This window comes from Triticum aestivum, chromosome 4B (assembly GCF_018294505.1).
Source record: "Triticum aestivum cultivar Chinese Spring chromosome 4B, IWGSC CS RefSeq v2.1, whole genome shotgun sequence".
Lineage (NCBI taxonomy): Eukaryota > Viridiplantae > Streptophyta > Magnoliopsida > Poales > Poaceae > Triticum > Triticum aestivum.
Window position 1 is genome coordinate 487,344,384 of NC_057804.1, and position 16,404 is coordinate 487,360,787.

A 16,404-nucleotide genomic window follows, 5' to 3' on the forward strand; every position below is an offset into this window, starting at 1 on the left:
ATAGATGCATTAATTAAAATAAGAGATATTGTGATATCCCAACATAATCCTGTCCACCGTGGAGCAATCTTCAACTTCACCTGCAACTAGCAACACTATAAGAGGGCTGAGCAAAGCGGTAACATAGCCAAGCAATGGTTTGCTAGGAAGGGTGAAAAGGTTAGAGACTGACATGGCAATTTGGGAGGCTTGAGGAGCAAAAGATAGGTAACGCAACATAGCGATAGAACGAAGCAACTAGCATAGCAATGATAGTAATGAGATCCAAGGTGACGGTCATCTTGTCTGAAATCCCGCTAGGAAGAAGAACGAGTCCATGAAGAAGACGAACGGGAGTAGTCGAACGAATCCTCACAATCGCAACATTACCAGAACTAAGAAGCAACACCAGAAAGAAACAAACAACATGGTAAAGCACAAGCATAATCATGGCATCATGCACAATCAAGTATGATGCATGTCCGGTTTAATGAGGCATGGCATGGCAAAGTGCAACAAACAACACTACAAATTAAGTGGAGCTCAATATGCAACGAGTTGCATATTGACGAAACACCACATCTATTATTTAGTTCTCTCTTGTTTATGTACCAAACAATAATAAATGTTGTTAAACATGGCAAGGGGTGAAGCATAAGAAAACTACCTATCTAGGCAAGTTTAAATGAGGCCGGAACAACAAACAACTATTCCGAAAAATCCTCATGTCCATATTTTAGTTTTTGTACTGTTCTGCCCTAAACACAATTTTAATGATGTTAAACTGCAAGCATGTTAAACTAAGCATTTGTCCACCCCATTTACATATAAAGTTTATTTATAACCGGGCTACGGTCATTTAGTTACGAAATAAATCATTTTAGCATGTGATTTAAGCAAATTAATGCAAACAACAATTTAAACATATTTAACATGGATGAAAGTTGCAAATTATTAATCTACACAAAATTCTAAGCATTTTACATGTTTAAATCATTTTAATCCGATGCAGAGTTGTGGTGTTATTAAATGCATAATGTATGAGGGTTTTCTGTAAAACTGTTAATTTACTGGATAATGAGAAAATTGCAGAACCTAAAAAAACATATGCGGGCCGAATCTATAGATGTTGGGCCAACAGAGGGGGGCTGCTCACCACGGCACTTGGGCCGGCTCGGTGGGGAGGAGGCCAGGCAGGCCGGATCTGGCACGGCAGGGCCTTGGCCAGCATGCGAAGGGGAGGCAACCCAGGCGCGGGTCAACGCGGGTGGCGGTCGTCGTTCTTGTTTGAAGCAGGTAATTGCTTCACTCTAGGAAGAAGAGCGAGGCGGCACTGGGACTTGCAGCAGCGGATGTGTGCGAGGAGGAGGCACGGGGTCGCGGATCTGGGGCGTGGAAGACCCGAGGCGTTGAAGGGCCGGCAGTGGCTACTGCCCGTTGGAGGGGAGGTAGAGGGCGGAGGCGGACTTGGCGCGAGCTCCCGGCGATGGGCGTGATGCAGGGGAGGCAGACAGGGTCCCGAACAGGCGGCTTCGCGGATCCGGCGGAACGGGTCGGCGCGGAACGGATCTGGACGGTAGGGTCGAGCAGGACGATGGTGGCTCAGCTCCATCGGCTCCGGTCGGTGGTGAGCTCCTGTTTAGAGAAACAGAGAGGAGAGATCGTGAGAGAGATCGAAGGGGAAGGAGAGAAAGCAGTAGGGGGAGAAGGGAAGGAGATGTGCAGCCTGGTGGTGGTGGTTGTCGCCGGCCGGACGGATGAGAGGCCGAAAACATGACGCGGCAGCGGCGAGCTCTCCCGATCCGCTCGGGGATCGAAGCAGGAGGAGGGGGCTCTTGCGGGAGCTGTGTGCTTGGGTTGCAGAAGCTCTTAGTGCCGTCCGACCTAAGATCTGGTGGTCCAGATCGAGTGGAAGTGGCTGTGGTGGTTGGCTGGATCTGAATGGAGGAGGGAGGAGGCTGTGGGATCGAGGGAGGGGGATCTCGAGAGGATTTTGTGGAGTGGCGGCGGGATGGGACATCTCCCTAGAAGTTAGGGTTTGCCCATATTTGGACTAGGGGTCTTTATATAGGGAAATGAAGGGGTTTTGGATCATCCGATTAAACTCGAACAATCGAGATAAATAGGCTAGGACAGTCCAAATAAGAAAACGGAGATGTTTTATAGATGTTTGGGGATGATCTGAATGCAACGGTGATGACTGAGCGGTTGGGTTCGGGTAAGGCTCGGACGTGCGCGCGAGGGGTTTGAGTATTGCGCAAAGAGGGGTTAGGCGGTCAGGCAAGAGGGACTCGAAAAAAACCCGGTTGGTCTCGGAATGGTCAAAGAAGGCAAGGGGAACGCGACAACTACGAACGGGTATGAGGTTTTATGAAAACATGCGGATGCAATGCGGATGATGCTATGAGATGAGATGCATGACATGAAGAAAATGCAAAACAAAAGACAAAACCGAACCACGAAGGAAATAACATATCACTTCTCCGGAAAAGGCAAGAGTTGGAGTTACGAATATGGAAAGTTGTATCCGGGGCATTACAATAACACTAGCCCTAAATGAGTGTTAATAGTTAGACCACTACCACAATTATTTTGGCACTAAAATAAATTCGTTTAGAGTTTTTATAAATGAAAAAGCATTTATATATTTGTTTTAGCCCCTGTTTTATTCAATAAAGGGCATTTAAATACTTTATAAAATACGGGTACCAACATGACAAATATCTATAGATTATTTGCCAGAAATTGAACATTTTAGTTTTCATGTTTGAGAAATTTGAATTTTGGACTTTAATTTGAATATGAATTTGACAAGTGATTCAAATCAAGTGAGGATTAGCAACAGTAATGTGATGACATGGCACCATTAACATGGGCTTACTGTAGCTTAATTATCCGGGCGTCACAATTCTCCTCCACTACAAGAAATCTCGTCCCGAGATTTCAAGGGGTGTAGTAAGGGGGGAAGACTCGGAAAGACGGAACTCGACACAAGATAGGTATCTGGGGGTTATCTCATTGAACATGGCATAGAGGAGTCTCTCGAGTTGAAATTCAAGAAAGTCATCGAGAGCAAGGTAAGGAGGAGCAATAAGAAGCTTCAACCAGGTAGGCAATCATTCGATGTCTGAAACAAAGGGTTAAAGGGGTTCAAAGACCGAGAATAAGTATTGCATCTGATACCATAATAGATCACTAGGAAGGGGGCCTGAGATTTACATACGAACCAAGTGCAAAGAATATTTCGGATCCAAGGTTGTACAGGAGAGTCAGATTTCGATCCCGTGGAACTGTGGGTTATGGGCCCACCATGTGGGTTAAAAGTAGGAAGGGTGCTAACATTTTGTACGGTCATGATAGCAAGGCAGGTCAGAGGATAGCCTGTCAGTTATGTCGGCAACAACACTGGTACCAAGGGCAAGGGACGAAGAGAACCATTTTCCTACTCGTTAAGACGAGGCGAACCAATAGGCAAAGTTCTCGTCCATCGGTGGCTACCGGATTGTCATCAGCAATAGTAACAAGGCCTTACGAACAGAGTTGTACACCGAGGTGTTTACATAAGCAGGGAATTATCACTACTCAGATAAGATAGGTTACCAGAAAGATTAAACAAAACAATGGAAGGGAAAGCGTAGACTGTTATCTGTATTCTCGAGTGTCTAACAACTCAGAACCAGTGAAAATTTTGAATCAGCAAGAAATAATAGTTGATAAAGAACTCATAAGAAGTTATGTAGATCCGTGATATTCTCGACATACCAGAGGATAATACCCGAAGGTATATCAATGTAGAGGTTGAACGGGTGAAATGATCTTCTAATGTAGAGGTTGAACAGGTGAAATGATCTACAGAAGACAAGTACTTCCACTTGTCCGAGAAATGAAATCAAAGAAGAACAATCATGGTTGGAACCACGGTTGTGAAGGACCAAACATAGATACTAGATGAACTTATCACAAGAGGATTATTGTTATAACAAGAAGTTTCCATGATAGGATGTACATCGTGTCCATGGGCATGAACACAAAGTTCAAGGTCGACTCCCACTTCTCCAATGCATAACCTTTCTTTCACTTCTCATTTTCGACAAAGTCGTAGTGTTGAGATTTTATCTGGCATAACACCAGAAGAGTATGAGCCGTATAAGTTTCCGGGTTCACACAGATTTAGGGAAGACATAGATTCAACCACAGGGACATCTTAGGAACATATACCACTAATGTTATGAGTAAATAACTCAAGCCCAGAAGCAGAGTAGGGTTGATGAGAGCGGGGGATACAATTTACCAAAGGCATTGTGTATCCGAGGAAAGGCTCACAAGGTTATCGAACATGAAGGACACTGTCAGATAAAACCCAACAAAGGACCAGGAGGTCCACAATGGATCTGATGTGAGTATTGATACTCAACTAGAAGAAGGAAGAATGCAAGGAGGTCAGGTTATAGAAACAACAGACCAATTCAAAGCTCAAATGTAATAGAATTATGATTTCCAAAATCAAGGGATCAGAAGCAAACACTCTGACCAAGGATGGATAAGTCCAATAGACGTAGGGCACTATTGATGGCAATCTGATTGGCCGAGAACCAGCTCATGTTTGGGAATACGTCTGAGCTGGAAAGATAATCTATAAGCATCAACTGATGATTGCAGCACAGACATATCAAATCGAAAGACTCAAGATGATAATGACAAAGGACGTCAATGGATACTGCTAGGCATATGGAATTAACCAGAGTGTAGGCAGGTAAGACCTTCTAGAGCAATAGGCGACAGAGGTCATCGAAAGCTCAGATTGTATTACAAGGTATCTTATGAAGCATAAGAATAACTGGGGATGAATGGATACTTGGTAAGAGTGAGTAATTATCCGTAGGGGTATTCATGCAACAAGGACTGCAAGGCAGTAAGCATAAAGGATTCTTGGAACATCAAAGAGTATTTCAGGACATCTTGTAAGAACAAAGGCAACTGGGGATGAAGCTATGAATGACAATTGTAGGTAGTTATCCATAAGGATTTATTGATGGTAGGGATCGCAACGCGAAGGGTACAAGGGACTTGGAAAAAAATCAGAGAGTGTCTTCAGAATCTTCTGATGCACCAAGTAATCATCTGGAGTGAGGGGCTCTCCGAGAGAAACTATTTACGAGAACCTAGAGTTAGAGTTAGCAAAATCACTTAACCCGAGTAGAAGAGAGATCAGATTCCCAGCATATAGATGAGGAATAAAAGATCCTAATACCAGCCAATTGGCGACGTGGGCCCGTAAGCCACACAACCATGTTAGTAAAACAATTTTTTTCAAAGACTAGACTCAACTTCGGCCAAGGAGTTGGAAAGGGGGATCCTACACGCAGTCGGCTCTGATACCAACTTGTGACGCCCCCGATTCAATCGTACACTAATCATACATGCAAATGTGTACGATCAAGATCAGGGACTCACGGGAAGATATCACAACACAACTCTAGACACAAATAAAATAATACAAGCTTTATATTACAAGCTAGGGGTCTCGAGGGCTTGAATACATAGCTCGATACACAAGAGAGTCAGCGGAAGCAACAATATCCGAGTACTCACATAAGTTAAACAAGGGTGCCTTAAGAAGGCTAGCACAAAAGCAACACGATCGAAGAGGCAAGGCCTCCTGCCTGGGACCTCCTAACTACTCCTGGTCGTGGACGGCCTCCATGTAGTAGTATCCGTTGGCGGTGGCATCTGGCTCCAAGGATCCACCATCAGGTTGCATCAACCGGAAAGAAGAAAGAAGGGGGAAAAGGGGTAGCAGAGCAACCGTGAGTACTCATCCAAAGTACTCGCAAGCATAAGATCTATACTAAGTATGCACTGGTATCAAATGGAAGGTTTGTATCTGTGGACTGAACTGCAGAATGCCAGAATAGAGGGGGAAGGCCTAGCCTATCAAAGACTAGCATCTTCACGCAGCTCCTTGCATCTTGCAACATGTAGAAGAGTAAAGAATAGTAGTTTAATATTTAACAAGCATGTTGTAACATTAATGCCCAGAGATCCTTCCTCGACTCCCTACGAGAAAGCAATCCCGGAGCCACATATTCAATTATCCATTCGTAGTTGTATAAGATCAGGATATAAGTCTGAACGTCCGTTACTGTGGACACGGCTATTAATAGATAATCTTCCCTGCAGGGGTGCACCACGTTTTCCAACACGCTTGATTACTCTGGCCGGACACACTTTTCTGGGTTAATGCCCGGCCTCGGAAGATCAACACGTTGTAGACCTACCTAGGTTCAGCAGAGAGGTCCCCGTTGGTCTACATCCTAAGCACTCCGGGGTCTGGGCCCATCGCCCGTAGCACTCTGGGTCGTTACATGCAGGGCGGACCTAGGAACCACCTCTGGGGTGCCGGCCCAGCCATGCCGCAATGCTGAACTGGACGTCTGACAAAGCTTCGGCTGATACTGCGACCTCGAGGCCCATAACTATTCTCGCATGGTGGTTAGTGCGTAAAGGCCAAAGGCCAACTCAGAACAAATACCCAAACCAAAGTGTATTATTAGCTTGCGGAGACGAGCAGAGACTCACGATCGAAAGTGACCCCGTCGCCCCGTGTCGTGGACTTACAACAAGGGCCTAGAATGCCTGGCCGTGCCACGTCATTAACTTGCGGGTGCTCTTTGGGCCTGCCCAACTTTCCCAAAGGTCTCACATAAAGTCAAGGTAACTGCGTGTCCAGACATCAAGGGGAAAACCTGAGGAATCACCCCTGGTGGATTCCACTCAATGTAATCATCAAGGTGAACGTAAGTGGGACCACCCTCGAGGTTCACACTTGAGGTATTGAAGGACAGAGCCGTATCGGGAATGGTGAAAGAGGAAATCACCCTCGATGACCACGACCGAATAGCTACACTACAGAATTATCATCAGGAGTGTGTTATGAGGGATCATCCTCGGCACTCGATAGTAGCTCTGCAGAGTCGAGCGACAAAAGGGGCGTGATGTGATGTGAGGTGTCGGGCTCTGGTCGTCGATCACGTCGATCGAGGCATCGATGATGAAGCAGGGGCAACAAGGACAAGTGGGGGTCACTGACGGATCACTAGCCAACCTATACTAAGCAGTTTAGGATAACCAGGTAGGTAACAATAAGTAGGTACAAAAGCAGGCTATGCATCAGAATAGGAGCAAACAATAACAGTAGCAAAACCTAATGCAAGCATGAGAGTATAGAATGGGATGATCAAGGGGGGGGGGGGTTTGCCTGGTTGCTCAGACAAGAAGGAGGGTCTTCGTCGACGTAGTCGATCACAGCAGCATCGACAGCCGTCACGGGGCTACCGAAGAGAAGAGGGGGGAGAAAATGGTAAATACATAGCAAGCAAGAGCATAACATGACAACAGGCAGAGCTAGACGTGTTCTAACGCGATGCTAGGTGATACTGGCAAAGGGGAAACATCCGGGAATGTTTTCTCGGTTCCGGACGTCTATCAAACAGATGAACCGGAGGGGAAAGGTTGCATGTTCGCTATGCTAGGGATGTGTGGCAGACGAACGGAGGGCCTATTCGGATTCGTCTCGCTGTTCTGAGCAACTTTTATGTATAAAACTTTTTCATCCGAGTTACAGATTATTTTCTATGATTTTTCAAAGTTTTAACAATATTCTGGAATTATTATTTATTCAAACATAAAGACTAAAAGCTAGGTGCACCCAGCTCTGTGTACACAACAATGTACACAGAGGATGACAAGTGGGTCCAGGGTGGCTGAGTCAGCAGCCCTGTTAGTAGTCAAAGTTTGACTGTTGGCTGGTCAAACTGACCAGTGGGTTCCTTCTGTTAGTGAGACAGTTTATTTACAGGTTTTATTTATTTTTTTAAAAAATTAGTCTAATTAGTAGGTGGGACCGAGCTGTCAGTGGCTGGGATAATTAACAGAGTTAATTTAAACTAATCCTAATTAGTTAAAGTGGGGGGGGGGGTCCACATGTCAGTGGGGTTTTTAGGTCCGGGGTTAGTGGCTAATGACCATGGGCCCATCTGTCGATGCACCAGGGAGGTTCAAACCACGGCGGCGTGCCGACGACAGAGCCCCGGCGACTACATGGATGGCGGAGGGGTTCGGGATTGCGCCTCCTGCGTCCATTCGACGCGTGGCCAAAGGGGATCGGACGCGGGCAGCGCCGCTCGTCGCCCGGTGGTAGTGGCAGCAGCAGGGGAGGCCGAGGTTGGCCGGAGCAGTGACAAAGGGTGGCGGTGGCGCTCGGGTGAGCACGAGCGCGCGGCTGCAACTCGCTTTCGAGCGTACTAAGCGGCTAGGTAGGGACGGCGAGCATGGTCGCGTGACCATTAGGTCATCGGAGATGCGCCAACGACGAACCAGGCGGCAGCGAGCTGCGGCAATGGCGGAGCTAGCAGCAGCAACAACAAATCGAGGGGGAGGACGGAGGGGGAAATGCGGTGCTGCTCACATCGATGACTGGGAGTTGCTCGGGGAGGCGCTGGGTGCAGCGGAGCGGTGGTAATCATCAGCGAGATCTAGGTCGGGGCCGGAGAAGAAGGGAGGGCGTGGCGTCGATGTGATGCTCCCCAACTTGATATCCTCCTTGGGTTCGACGAAGACGACGAGGGGGAAGCTCCAGGACGCGGTAGCATAGCGCGGGGGTTGACGGTGTCCACGATGGCGATGATGGCACGCCGACAAGTGCATCGGGTGCGGTGGAGAAGATGGAGGGAGAGGGCGAGAGCGAGTGGAGTGGCAGGGGGAAGTGGGAGAGGGGATCGAGGGGGCGCAGGCGGCGTCCTTATCCCTTCCAGGGGGCTGTAGTGGCACGGGACGGTGAGCTGGTCCGTCGGCAGCTGCGGGCACGGTCGGATGAACAGTGGGGGTGTGGGGAGAAGACGGCAAAGACGGGGAGGTGGCAGCTGGGCCACCTGGGCCGGCCGGGTGGGCTACGGCCGGGGAAATAAAATGGGGGGCCTTTTCCACTGTTCCAAAGCTCTGATTTTTTTAACCCTTTCGGTTTCTTTTAGTTTTTTTGGCTTTATAAATATAACACTAGCCCTAAATGAGTGTTAATAGTTAGACCACTAGCACAATTATTTTGGCACTAAAATAAATTAGTTTAGAGTTTTTATAAATGAAAAAGCATTTATATTTTTTAGCCCGTGTTTTATTCATTAAAGGGCATTTAAATACTTTATAAAATATGGGTACCAACATGACAAATATCTATAGATTATTTGCCACAAATTGAACATTTTAGTTTTCATGTTTGAGAAATTTGAATTTTGGACTTTAATTTGAATATGAATTTGACAAGTGATTTGGATCAAGTGACGATTAGCAACAGTAATGTGATGACATGCACCATTAACATGGGATTACTGTAGCTTAATTATCCGGGCGTCACAACGAATTTGAAGTGGCAATAAGAAATGGAACGGCTAATCCCGGTGCTAGCCCTCCAACTTCTTGACTCCGTCAACGCAGCTGATGATGGGCTTGATACGCTCTTCGAGCGCCTTGTGGTCTGCATCCTCTGGCAAGCTCTCATGTGCGTTGGCGAAGTTGATGCTGGGGTTCCAGTATGCCACCTTGGTGAGCACCTTGAGAAGGGCGCCCTGGCAAAGCTTCCGGGCCTCGTTGGCCAGATAAGTTGCTCGGTTGGAGTGGAGCAGCACCAAGGCATCGAGGACACGCTCGAAGAACAGGGTCAACCTGGCACTTTCGCTCACATTCGCCTCCCGGGAGAACCTGAAGCTTGGCATGCCCATGACAGACAACTGCGTGGTGAGCCTCTCCGCAACGTCAACAAGGCGGCTGGTCTAGAGCTTCGTGCCGTCCACAAAGTCGTTGTGGGTGGCGGCGGCACTCTGCAGCAGCTGTTTCTCATCCGCGAGGTCCTTGATCAGGGTCTTCTCATGGGCCCTAGTCTCCAAAAGTGTCCCTTCCAAGTGTTGGGTAACGTAGTAATTTCAAAAAATTTCCTACGCACACGCAAGATCATGGTGATGCATAGCAACGAGAGGAGAGAGTGTGTCCATGTACCCTCATAGACCAAAAGCGGAAGCATTAGAACAACGCAGTTGATGTAGTCGTACGTCTTCACGGCCCGACCGATCAAGCACCGAAACTACGACACCTCCGAGTTCTAGCACACGTTCAGCTCGATGACGTCCCTCGAACTCCGATCCAGCCGAGTGTCGAGGGAGAGTTCCGTCAGCACGACGGCGTGGTGACGATCTTGATGTTCTACCATGGCAGGGCTTCGCCTAAGCACCGCTACAATATTATCGAGGAGGACTATGGTGGAGGGGGGCGCCGCACACGGCTAAGAGATCAATGATCAATTGTTGTGTCTAGAGGTGCTCCCCTGCCCCCATATATAAAGGAGCAAGGGGGAGGGGGCGGCCGGCTAGGGAGGAGGCGCACCAAAGGGAGTCCTACTCCCACCGGGAGTAGGACTCCCTCCTTTCCTTGTCCAAGTAGGAGAGTGGGAAGGAAGGGAGAGAGGGGAGGAAGGAAAGGGGGGGGGCGCCGTGTAACACCCCGGATGTAACATTCCATCTTTGTAACTCCAACTCTTGCCATTTTCGGCTATGTGATATGATATTCCCTCCGTGGTTGGGTTTTGTCTTTTGTTTTGCATTTTATTCATGTCATGCATATCATATCATGTCATCATGTGCATCTCATTTGCATACGTGTTCGTCTCATGCATCCGAGCATTTTCCCTGTTGTCCGTTTCGCAATCCGACACTCCCACATGCACCGGCGCACCCCTCTTGTCTCCTTTTTCGTGTGCGGGTGTTGAACGTTCTCAAAATGGACCGAGCCTTGCCAAGTGTCCCTGGTATAGCACCGGTAGACCACCTGTCAAGTTTCGGGTCATTTGGAGCTCGTTTGGTACTCCAACGGTTAACCGCTTATCCGCAAAGGCCTCTTTTAAGTTGCAGCCCAACACCCCTCCAAAACAGCCCATAACCCATCTAACTCCCTTCCATGCTCTCCGTCGTTCGGATCACGATCGTGTGGGCGAAAACCGCATCTCATTTGGACACTCCTAGCTCCCTCTACCTATAAATATGCCTCCTCCCCGAATCCCGGATCAATTCCCCCCTAACCTAGCAAAATTCCCCTCGCGCCGCCGGACACGTCCGGCGAGCCGGACACGTCCGCGCACGCCGGACGAATCGGGCTGCCACGTGGCGCCGCACGCCCGCGCCGCCGGCCCGCCGCGGCCCGTGCGGGGCCCTCCCAGCCCGTGTCGCCGCGCCGCGCCGCCCCTCCGCCGTCGCCTCCCGTGCCGCGTAGCCGCCGCCCCGCACCTCCGCCGTTGCCTCCCGCCGCCGCCGCGCCGCTGCGTGCCCCTCCTCCCGGCCGGCCGCCGCCCGCCGTCGCCTCCCGCGTCGCCGGCCGCCCTCCGGCCAGATCCGGGCCGGCGCCGCCCGGATCCGGCGCCCCCAGCAGCCGCCCTGACCACCTTCGTCTCCGGCCGCCCTCGCCTCCGACTCCGGCGACCTCGGGAGTCGCGCCCGATCTCCAGATCCGGTTGACTTTTCTGCCCTCGTATTCCACCAAGTCTTTAATCTGCAGTAAAATCATTGCATCTTCATCGCATCACATCTCCGCACTCGTAGCTCCGTTTTGTGCGTGTAATATGTCAAATTGTTCGCCTCGAAGAGTACATCATTTCATACCATTGCATCATTTACATTTGAGGTCATCTTGATGCCCGAAATGCTGTTGGAAGAGTGCTTCATATCGTTAGTTTCAGATTCTTATCAGCACGAGCTCTTTTGTTATTTTTGCCATGATTGATGTGTGCATCCTTTGAGGTTGATCCCTAAATGTGTTTTGAACTAGGCTATGTCTTCTTTACAGAGGTGCCTACCATGTATTTTTGTGATCAATGTGGTGACTAGCACAAGCATGCAAACTAGGCTTCGTGTTAACGCTGTTTTTAGTTCCTGTTCTGCTGTAATTTTGTTGCCATGTAAACATGTTGCTACAGAGAAATCCATGCATAATTTGAGATACTTCAGTAAGGGTGTTTTGAAAACATGGTTTTGCTCTATCCATCCATGGTCCTGGTTGCAATTATGGAGTAGTCTAGCATGTCATTTTCGTGCTCTACTTATGCTTTAAATTGTTTCCTGGCAGATTGTTTACATGTTATTCAATTTGGCCGAGGTTGTTGTAGTTGGTCCGGTATGCTATGATGTTGTTTCTTGCCATGTATAGCTTCTATGTCATGTCTTCTTGATGGATGTATGCTTAGTTTATCATGAGATGCTCTGTAGTGAGTGCATCGAGCTCGCGAAGGTGCCTTCATAATTATTTCAATGCCATGCTTTGTTTGCTGAAATCTGTTAACGAAACTTGCTATGTTTACGTGGGTGCCATCATATTTTCTAGTCCTTTTTGGCTTATGGTCAGTAAGGGACTTTTGATCTATGCTTTGAGTAGATTCATGCCATGTCTTATTTTGCTATTATAAGTTCCTGTAGCATGTTGATAACCTGCTCTGAACATTGCTTCGTGCTGCTGTTTATGCCATGTCCAACCTGATAATTTTTTGCACTTTCTCCATGCTTGTTTGAACCTGTTATGATGTGAATTAGCCGTAGCTCAGTGTTCCTCTTTTGTAAAGCATCTCCTGTAGATCACTGCCATATGCTTTGTTTTTATGTTGGGGTGCTGTAGCATAGTTTCTTGTTGCATGCTAAGTAGCATCGCGCTGTTAATCGCAGCTTTGTGTCATCTTGTCTTGCTTGTCATTTGCAAACCGTGCATCCGTTCCCGGTGATCTTTATATCGATTTCAACCGAAATCATCTCATCTTTCCAGAGGCATACTTGGTTTGCCAAGTTGATGCCTTGTTCATCATCTTTCCTTCCGAAGCACGCATATGCATTGCATATCACATCTCGCATATCATGACATGTATTGCATCATGTTGCTTGTGCATTGCACCGTGATTTATTGTGGTTCCTTGCTTGTGTTCTTGCTTTGGGTAGAGCCGGGAGACGAGTACGTGCACGAGGAACCTGTTGAGTACGCTAACGAGGATCCAGCCTTCGACAACTCTGAGAACCTTGCAGGCAAGATGATCATACCTTCGAAATCATTACTATCTTTGCTTGCTAGTACTCGCTCTTTCGCTATGTTAGCCCTACCTGCCTTTGTTTACCATGCCTACCTATTGCCATGTAAACCTCTAACCATCCTGTCCTAGCAACCATTGATTGGCTATGTCACCGCTTTTGCTCAGCCCCTCTTATAGCATTGTTAGTTGCAGGTGAAGATGAAGTTTGTTCCAGGTCGGAACGTGGTTTTTCTGGGATATCACAATATCTCCTGTTTATGTTAATGCACCTTATATACTTGGTAAAGGGTGGAAGGCTCGGCCTTATGCCTGGTGACTTGTTCCACTCTTGCCGCCCTAGTTTCCATGATACCGGTGTTATGTTCCTTGAGTTTGCGTTCCTTACACGGTTGGGTGATTTATGGGACCCCCTTAACAGTTCGCTTTGAATAAAACTCCTCCAGCAAGGCCCAAACTTGGTTTTACCATTTGCCACCTAAGCCCTTTTCCCTTGGGTTTTCGCGAGCCCAAGGGTCATCTTTATTTAACCCCCCGGGACAGTGCTCCTTCGAGTGTTGGTCCAGACTAGAGCACCGTGCGGGACCATTCCTTGACAACTTGGATTCGTCGGTTCCTGTATGCTTCGCTTATCCGGTGTGCCCTGAGAACGAGATATGTGCAGCTCCTATCGAGATTTGTCGGCACTTCGGGCGGCTTTGCTGGTCTTGTTTTACCATTATCGAAATGTTTTGCGAACCGGGATTCCGAGACTGATCAGGTCTTCCCGGGAGAAGGTCTATTCCTTCGTTGACCGTGAGAGCTTGTGATGGGCTGAGTTGGGCACCCCTGCAGGGTATATAATCTTTCGAAAGCCGTGCCCGCGGTTATGAGGCAGATGGGAATTTGTTAATGTCCGGTTGTAGATAACTTGACACTTGACCTTCATTAAAATGCATCAACCGCGTGTGTAGCCGTGATGGTCTCTTCTCGGCGGAGTCCGGGAAGTGAACACGGTTTGTGTTATGCTTGACGTAAGTAGTTTCAGGATCACTTCTTGATCGCTTCTAGCTTCTCAACCGACGCGTTGCTTCTCTTCTCGCTCTCACTTGCGTATGTTAGCCACCATATATGCTTAGTGCTTGCCGCAGCTCCACCATATTACACCTTTCCTACCTATGAGCTTAAATAGTCTTGATCTCGCGGGTGTGAGATTGCTGAGTCCTCGTGACTCACAGATTCTACCAAAACAGATGCAGGTGCCGAGGATACTGGCGCAGATGGCGCAACTGAGCTGAAGTGGGAATTTGATGAGGCCCTTGGTCATTACTATGTTTCGTTTCCAGATGATCAGTAGTGGAGCCCAGTCGGGACGATCGGGGATCTAGCATTTGGGGTTGTCTTCTTTTCATTTGAACTTGACCGTAGCCGGTCTATGAGTGTATTTGAATGATGTATGATCTTAAATTATGTATTGTGTGAAGTGGCGATTGTAAGCCAACTCTCTTTATCCCATTCTTGTTCATTACATGGGATTGTGTGAAGATGACCCTTCTTGCGACAAAACCACCATGCGGTTATGCCTCTAAGTCGTGCTTCGACACGTGGGAGATATAGCCGCATCGTGGGTGTTACAAGTTGGTAATCAGAGCCATCCCCGACTTAGGAGCCCCCTGCTTGATTGTTTGCTGGCGATGTTGAGTCTAGAACAAAAATGTTTTGAGTCTTAGGATTATATATATCGGAGAGTAGGATTCTTTTTACTCCTCAGTCCCTTCGTCGCTCTGGTGAGGTCTCCTGACGTAGATGTTTTGACTATCCTCTTCTCAAATTTCACTAAAAAATTTTTAGGATCACGCGGGTATCTTGGAATCGTTTCGATGGTTTTGTGACGAGAACATTGTTCTTGGTGCCTCCTGACATTTAGGGGTTGTGGCAGTGTCCCGGGGAGTTGAGCTCCGAGGTGTTGTCGTCACAATTTTATCGTTGCAGTTCTGGAATACCTGAGTTTTGCCGACATCGAAAATCTCTTTTATGCAGTTGTTGGTGAGATAACCCCGATAACCCAGTACTGGGGCGAGCTCGGGAGTATTGCCATAACTCGTATAACGGATGCTTTTCGAAGGTTGAGGTACACGATTTCCGAAGGTTTCTTGGTTATGTGTTGACGGATGGATACAGCTGGATGTAGGGATTGTTAGTTTGGGTGAGATATATTGCTTCCCCTGTATCCCCAACACCAGATTGCATAACCAGAAAGTTTCGGGAGTTTATAGGTGGGATTCAAGTAGCTCTAGCATTTCTTCCCGCAGATATTTGGTTTGTGATTGGGTAATCCTTACCACTTATTTGTTCCAGTTGTACCTTGTTTATTTCATTCATCAATCTCTATTCAAGTGGCTTCTCACCTTAATGGACGTGTGATGTTTACTTTGGAATTCATTCGTTCATCCTTGTTCGAATGTTTATTGTGAAGACTATATGTTGCAATTTCTATCCGTTGATTCAACTTGTCTATCTGTCTATCAAGATGCTAACGGATGTCACCCTCTTCAGGATGGCTCCGCCAACGCGTCTGAATCCGGAACGCAATGATGGGAGTCAGGCGAACCCTCCACCTCCACCTCCGCCTCCGGAGGCATGGCAAGCTTTGATGGCAGCCTCTAACGCCCATGCTCAGATGATGATCCAGCTCATGCAAGAGCGCAACCAAGGCCAAGGCAACCAAGGGAATCAAGGTCAAGGGCAGTTCAATCATCAGCCTCAGTTTCCTACCCTCAACCAATTCCTTGCAAATCAGCCGAAGTCTTTCAGCTATTGTGTCGAGGCCACAGACGCCGATGATTGGCTCGTGGATATCAACAAGCATTTTGAATGCAGCAATGTCAGGCCTGAGGACTATGTCAAGTTCGCTTCTTTTCAGCTCAAGGATCAGGCAGCTGATTGGTTCCAGCAATACAAGGATTCCAGAGGTGGTCGAGTGATTACTTGGACTGATTTCTGTCGGGACTTTAAAGCTCACCATATTCCTACCAGTGTTGTTGAGAGCAAGCGTGAGGAGTTCCGCAATCTCAAGCAAGGCAACATGTCAGTGTATGAATACAACAAGCAGTTTCAGAAACTTGCTCGCTTTGCTAAGCAAGATGTTCCAGATGAGAAGAGTATGATCTATCAGTTCAGAGGTGGCCTTAGAGAGGATCTGCAGTTAGCTCTCGTTCTTATTGAGCCTACTCAGTTTGATCAATTCTACAATATGGCACTCAAGCAAGAAGGTGCTCAGCTCAAGTGTGAGGCTTCTAAGAAGAGAATCAGAGATGCAGTGCAATCTTCTTCTTCCTCAC